Below are 7,665 nucleotides of genomic sequence, written 5' to 3'. Positions count from 1 at the left end.
TTATTTTGTTCATTATTCTGTTTCCAGTGTTTAAAAGGTAAAATATAGACACGTGTTTGTGTATTTTGTTATTTGTTTGGTTTTAGGGATAATGTTGGTGTAAAATAAACAGGTTTGAACTACCTACCGATTATTACAATACTTCTTGGTTACAAATTTTATTTTGTTCATTATTCTGTTTCCAGTGTTTAAAAGGTAAAATATAGACACGTGTTTGTGTACTCCATGAGAACTTCTCATTTTGAATCACTCGTGATGATTTTGTGGCCCCGTTATTGCAGCTTTTTTTTTTACACATCATTCAAGATCTCTACATCTTTTCTTCTCAGAACCTCCACGTGTGTAACTCGGTCTGTGCATGTTGTTTTCAAGATCACACATCAAAAATTTACCCTCGAAGGTTCACATATCAAAAGCTTCTGGGTTCTGGGTCATCTGATTTGTGTGTGAACCCGACCTCATGTGTCAAACAAAAAGCATTATGCAAGAACATCGTCCAGTAAACCGCCAAAAAGCGGTAAAATGCCGCCAACCAATGCACCGATCTTAACCAAAAGTTTCGTGTCGCATCCTTGTCACATTTGACAGCAACATACCAAATTTCAAGTCGCTAGCTTACAGACAGACACACAGATACACACACGGACCAATGGCTGAAACTTTGGATTTAGGCTCTAAGGACCTCAAAACGTGTTTTGGCATCAAAAACTGACCATCGAAAATTTGACCCGATTACATTACTTTCCTTCCTATGGGATAAGGAAAGTAAAAAATGGTGTTTTGGATTATTATTCTGAAATCCAATTTTATCTAGTGTAAGAGCTACTGATAACTTTGGGGGGGCTTAAGCCCCCCAAGCCCCCCCCTATCGCCGCCTATGGGTTTGGCCAGGCATAAAGTTCGAACACCCAAACAAACAAATATTCATTTTTATATATTGGATGACGCCCACCTCTGTGGCTGAGTGGTCAAGAGCACTGACTCTCAACCTGGAGGTGCTGGGTTCGAATCCCGGGCAGGGCGAAAATTTTCTGACCAAATTTACGCATGTATGTATGTATGTACCTACCTATCCTGAAGTAATGCGAAAGTGGTTCCCAGGTACTACCTATCTTTAAAAAAAATCATGGTTTAAAATTTCAGTGGCCTGTTCTACAAAGATTCCGGACTCCTTATCAGTTGCTGTGAGTTCCTTCGAAAAATACAGTTTTACAACTGCTATATTGGACTCATGTGGTCTGTGTCGCAGCATTCCCATCCCATAGAATCCATAGATCATAGAAAAATTATCTTTCTCAGCAACTGATGGGAAGTGCGGAGTTGGTCTTGGAACAGGCCACTGATCCCCACACTTTGAACTAGTTCAATAGTTCGTCTATAATGGCTCTATGCACTGATTACACATGATACCTACTCTACACTGATTATTATAGGGCCGTATTTAGGTGGGGGGGGACCGGCCCTTGAGCTTCATTTTTCTCCTTTACTGTAGGCCAGACTCCCAAAATTTGGATCATCCACCCCGCTCGGTATATCACTGTTCCGACTCTTCCCCCCCCCTCGACAAAATCCTCGATACGGCCCTGGGTACATCATTTGGAGTCTGAATGCACACAGGGAATTGCATCGTTTACTCTCTCAGGTTACAGGTAGGTTATTTGAAGTTGGGATAGATAACTAAACACTAGCTATTCTCAATCTGTAGAAATGCGAAACATTGGTGAGATTGTACACTTTCCCATAACCAAAGCGAGAGTAAAATAGATTATTTTCCTTGGGAAACTTTGATAAGGGATTACGAAATTGCACTATTGATTATTTAGTCAGTGTGAAGTTGGGATAGATAACTAAACACTAGCTATTCTCAATCTGTAGAAGTGCGAAACATTGGTGAGATTGTACACTTTCCCATAACGAAAGCGAGAGTGAAATAGATTATTTTCCTTGGGAAACTTTGATAAGGGATTACGATATTGCACTATTGATTATTTAGTCAGTAAAACCATCTTTTGATGGTATGACAGCGACCTATGTTTTTGGTCTCTCCTGGTTGTTTTTTAAATGGTTTTTCCTCAGTGGGAGTGGAACCGGGGAAAAACCAGCACGCAATTGCTCAGATGGTCACCCATCCGGATACTAACCACGCGCAACGTCACTTCTGTGATCCATTGGAAAGTGGTGTATCCAGCGTTCTGGCGCCGCTGGCTTTACATTGTGACCGAACTGGGTGTGGTGGTGCGTTGGTCAGGCCAGCCACTCACTATCAGGTAGACCTGACAGGTACGGCTGAAAAGGTCCGTCCCTGACACCTGATCAGGTCTACCTGATAATGAGTGGCTGGACTAAGGTGTGTGTCTCAGTTTGAGAACCACCATACAGGTTCTCAGCAACGCAACGCCTATTGGTACCGAAGATACCAAAGTGTCCGAGACCCAACTCAATAGCCGAAGGTTGAAACCAAGTCAGTGCTCTTTACATCTTGACTGAGTGCAGGTCGAAACTCCAGAGTGCATTGTGTCGGTCGCTCACGTCAAATAATTTTTGCTCCAAATTGTTTAAATTTTGTTGAATTTTTATCGGGTAATTTTCTTGCCGGTGGAGAACAGACTTTTGTGCGAAAAGTAGTGTTCTCGATTTTTCTCAATTAATTCGTGCTATTTTTTCTATTTTGGAGTGGAGAATATTTGCCGAGAAGTTATGGTAAGTTTTTGGCGAATTTCACTATACGTATACAATATCTATCTTTTAGGTAGTATAGAAAAAAGCTGTGTTCCTTCAGCTGCAGTTAGATTTTTATGCAATTTCCTTGGATTTGAATGACATAACTTCTCAAGTTGTGCCATACCTTGGTAATGCATCAACCACTCCTTTCTTTTTGAAATCATTCCCACGCTACGTACATATACCTGCATTCCATTCACTTGCAAATCTCTATCGTAAATCGATTCCCCATGTAGGAGGTTTGGTTCGATTCTCCTACATACCTAGATTCCTGTTGTTTTCAAGATCACACATCAAAAATTTACCCTCGAAGGTTCACATATCAAAAGCTTCTGGGTTCTGGGTCATCTGATTTGTGTGTGGACCCGACCTCATGTGTCAAACAAAAAGCATTATGCAAGAACATCGTCCAGCCTGACCGTCGAAACCTGATGAATTTTGCTAGTGGCATCTTTTAAAACATTTTGATTTAAATAAGTCAGATTTGCCTGTTTTTGTTTTATTTTTATTCGATGACACTATAACTTTTCCGTATTTATTATCATAGTATTTTAAATTTCAATGCAATTTCAGTAATTTTAAATTATTTTCTAAATTAAAAGCGTATTAAATTTTGCTTTTGTTTGTGTATTACAAAAAGAACAATAATTTCAATTGATTACCTGGAAGACATACAGTAATACATAAAAGCTACAACTTCAAAAAGAAGCTCTCAGTAGAACTGCATATGTTGCTTTCAACACCAGTAATGTTACACTCTTCCCAATGATCAACCGAAGAGATGTCAAAATAAATCAAAGCGTCTTTAATGAGAAGAACTATCTTCCGAGCCATGGATCTGAGGACACCAGTAATGTTACACTCTTCCCAATGATCAACCGAAGAGATGTCAAAATAAATCAAAGCGTCTTTAATGAGAAGAACCATCTTCCAAGTCATGGATCTGAGACTACAACTTCAAAAAGAAGCTCTCAGTAGAACTGCATATGTTGCTTTCAACACCAGTAATGTTACACTCTTCCCAATGATCAACCGAAATAGTTTCTATTATTATTTATGTTCGTACGTCCCAATCAAATTAAGTTGTCGTTTTTGTTGTGTTAAATTTTTAATGTTTAGTTTTTAGTAGGAAAACGTAAAAAAAAAGAAAAAAAAAATGTTTCACCCTTTCATCCAAATCATTTGAGATCATCAAATCACTTGGTCTGAATTGAAGTGGGACACGCTGATGTGCATTCAAAAACAACCATGTAAGTACCTACCTACTGTATTTCCCTTTTTCTCTCTAAGAATTATGTTATGTTCCAACTTCTTTATTCAAATTCCGAGTAAGAGGCAGAACAAGCCTCACACCCATCTCCCTTCGTCTCACCCCCACCAGCAGGGTAAGACATTTGGTTGGAATTTTGCTAAAGTCCAATTTACTTGCAGTATGTGAATTTAGTTGCTGTCAAAATACGAATGAAAAAAAAAGTCAGCGCAGGATCAACTTTTTTATATATATATAAAAAATAAGATCAAATAATACTTTTACCAATACAATTACGATCAAGGTGTTAAATTTTTAATCTTTCAGTACCACTCAGGGAGTAAGAGGCAGAACAAGCCTCACACCCATCTCCCTTCGTCTCACCCCCACCAGCAGGGTAAGACATTTGGTTGGAATTTTGCTAAATAAAGTCCAATTTACTTGCAGTATCTGAATTTAGTTGCTGTCAAAATACGAATGTAAAAAAAAGTCAGCGCAGGATCAACTTTTTTTTTTATATACGAGTATATGTATATATAAAAATTAAGATCAAATAATACTTTTACCAATACAATTACGATCACGGTGTTAAATTTTTAATCAGTACCACTCAGTGTATCATCATCAGACCAAGATAGGGAGATGTTGACTCTATCTCAGCATTTTAATATTGGAAGAAGAAATAGAGGGAAAAATCTAAAGGTCAAATTAAAATTATTGTGATTTCTTGTCTAGGTCACCCTCAAAAATACTCACTCAGTGTATCATCATCAGACCAAGATAGGGAGATGTTGACTCTATCTCAGCATTTTAATATTGGAAGAAGAAATAGAGGGAAAAAATCTAAAGGTCAAATTAAAATTATTGTGATTTCTTGTCTAGGTCACCCTCAAAAATACCCTGATAGTTCTCGACCCCCCCGCAGCCGATCCTTTGAGAAAGACAGAGAGTATTTTGAAGAGAGAAGGTAAGTTAATAATAATACTTAAGCTGACTAGATCATTTTTGTTGGTATAATAAAGTCCTTTTTCCATAAGAGGTGATAGTTTTTATTCAAAGTCTTGTTAAATGTAATTTTGAGACTCTTAATGGAAAATTTATTCCTCTCATTGTAAAGAGACTTTATAGTATTACCAGTAATTATGTTCTAGTTTAGTTGTTGGTAATTAAAAATGTCCACAATTTTCAAGATTTTCTCCCTGACTTGTTTAACTTCCTTTCCTGAGATTGAATCAAACCGTTTATCATTTTTTGGAAAAAGGTCCCAAATGTATTAGTTTGTAAGTTTTGCTCTCATAATTGTGCTGCTTATTGCAACAGGTGGATGAAATGAAACGGAAGAGTTAGATGATAGAACGAAGTGCCAATATTCCAACTGGTACGTATTATTTTTTATTTTTGTCCTAAAATTTCTTCCTTTATTTAACCTTGACATCCTTTTCCTTTCCATATTTTCTTCAATGAAACACTTGCATTTTTTCATCAATATGAGTTAAATTTTAAATAATTACCCATATTTGTATAAATTTTATACCCCTATCGAAGTAAAAAAAAAAAAAAAAAAAAATTTTTTGCCCGTTTTTGAAAAATCAAAACCTATGTTGTCTTTTTATGTTATTCAACAAAATCAATACGCTTCCTGAATGTTGTTCAACGAAATCAATACGCTTCCTGAATGTTATTCAACAAAATCAATACGCTTCCTGAATGTTGTTCAACGAAATCAATACGCTTCCTGAATGTTATTCAACAAAATCAATACGCTTCCTGAATGTTGTTCAACGAAATCAATACGCTTCCTGAATGTTATTCAACAAAATCAATACGCTTCCTGAATGTTGTTCAACGAAATCAATACGCTTCCTGAATGTTATTCAACAAAATCAATACGCTTCCTGAATGTTGTTCAACGAAATCAATACGCTTCCTGAATGTTATTCAACAAAATCAATACGCTTCCTGAATGTTGTTCAACGAAATCAATACGCTTCCTGAATGTTATTCAACAAAATCAATACGCTTCCTGAATGTTGTTCAACGAAATCAATACGCTTCCTGAATGTTATTCAACAAAATCAATACGCTTCCTGAATGTTGTTCAACGAAATCAATACGCTTCCTGAATGTTATTCAACAAAATCAATACGCTTCCTGAATGTTGTTCAACGAAATCAATACGCTTCCTGAATGTTATTCAACAAAATCAATACGCTTCCTGAATGTTATTCAACGAAATCAATACGCTTCCTGAATGTTATTCAACGAAATCAATACGCTTCCTGAATGTTATTCAACGAAATCAATACGCTTCCTGAATGTTATTCAACGAAATCAATACGCTTCCTGAATGTTATTCAACGAAATCAATACGCTTCCTGAATGTTATTCAACGAAATCAATACGCTTCCTGAATGTTATTCAACGAAATCAATACGCTTCCTGAATGTTATTCAACGAAATCAATACGCTTCCTGAATGTTATTCAACGAAATCAATACCCTTTCTGAATGTTACCTTAGCAATAGGCGCTACATCCCGGAGTGGCCCTTGGCCTCAAATACGGTGCCTTACTGCCGCTGCCTATCCAGTGACATGTATTACTTTAAGGTCAATCAAGTTCCGTTCTTTCCGAAGTACCTATGCCATGATTTCGCAGCAAATTAAACCGAAGTTCATTTTACTTTAATGGAGAGCTGGTCCAGTGAAGAACACTTCGCTGCCTATCCAGTGACATGTATTACTTTAAGGTCAATCAAGTTCCGTTCTTTCCGAAGTACCTATGCCATGATTTCGCAGCAAATTGAACCGAAGTTCATTTTACTTTAATGGAGAGCTGGTCCAGTGAAGAACACTCCCTTACCCAGGCTTGGGACGAGCTTAGGCACTTGTGTGAGCGGCAAAGTAGCAAACTATGGTAGAATTGCCTCCCGAATGTTATGAAGCGAAATCGAATGTAAGTGAGTGCCAAATATACCGCCGCTTTTGACTTCAGTGGAAAATTCTTGATGTAAAATCACCTTTTAATTGTTTCTGAGGACATTACATGTTGGACGATCTCATCATTTCCGGAAATTTTACAGTTCCTGTTAACGAAAAACTTGATCAAACCTTGGAAATTGCCTCCCGAATGTTATGAAGCGAAATCGAATGTAAGTGAGTGCCAAATATACCGCCGCTTTTGACTTCAGTGGAAAATTCTTGATGTAAAATCACCTTTTAATTGTTTCTGAGGACATTACATGTTGGACGATCTCATCATTTCCGGAAATTTTACAGTTCCTGTTAACGAAAAACTTGATCAAACCTTGGAAAAAAAGAAGATTGAAACGGTAGCAGGTAGACATGAACAGTAAAATAAGATCAGTTGCCATCATCATTGCTATTTTAACTTTTGGAATCTGCGGCCATGAAGAAGCTAGATGGTGAGAGAGTCAACAGTTCTTGCACATTTTGAAGTCAAGATACAAGATACTTCTCTTTTTTTATCACACTGATCTACACAAAAGTCTACAAATTTTCCATGAGGTTGCCATCATCATTGCTATTTTAACTTTTGGAATCTGCGGCCATGAAGAAGCTAGATGGTGAGAGAGTCAACAGTTCTTGCAGATTTTGAAGTCAAGATACAAGATACTTATCTTTTTTTATCACACTGATCTACACAAAAGTTTACAAATTTTCCATGAGAACTTCTC

This window comes from Diaphorina citri, unplaced genomic scaffold (genome assembly GCF_000475195.1).
Source record: "Diaphorina citri unplaced genomic scaffold, Diaci psyllid genome assembly version 1.1 scaffold502, whole genome shotgun sequence".
Taxonomy (NCBI): domain Eukaryota; kingdom Metazoa; phylum Arthropoda; class Insecta; order Hemiptera; family Psyllidae; genus Diaphorina; species Diaphorina citri.
The sequence above is the reverse complement of the archived record's forward strand: the minus strand, read 5'-3'. Positions refer to the sequence as shown.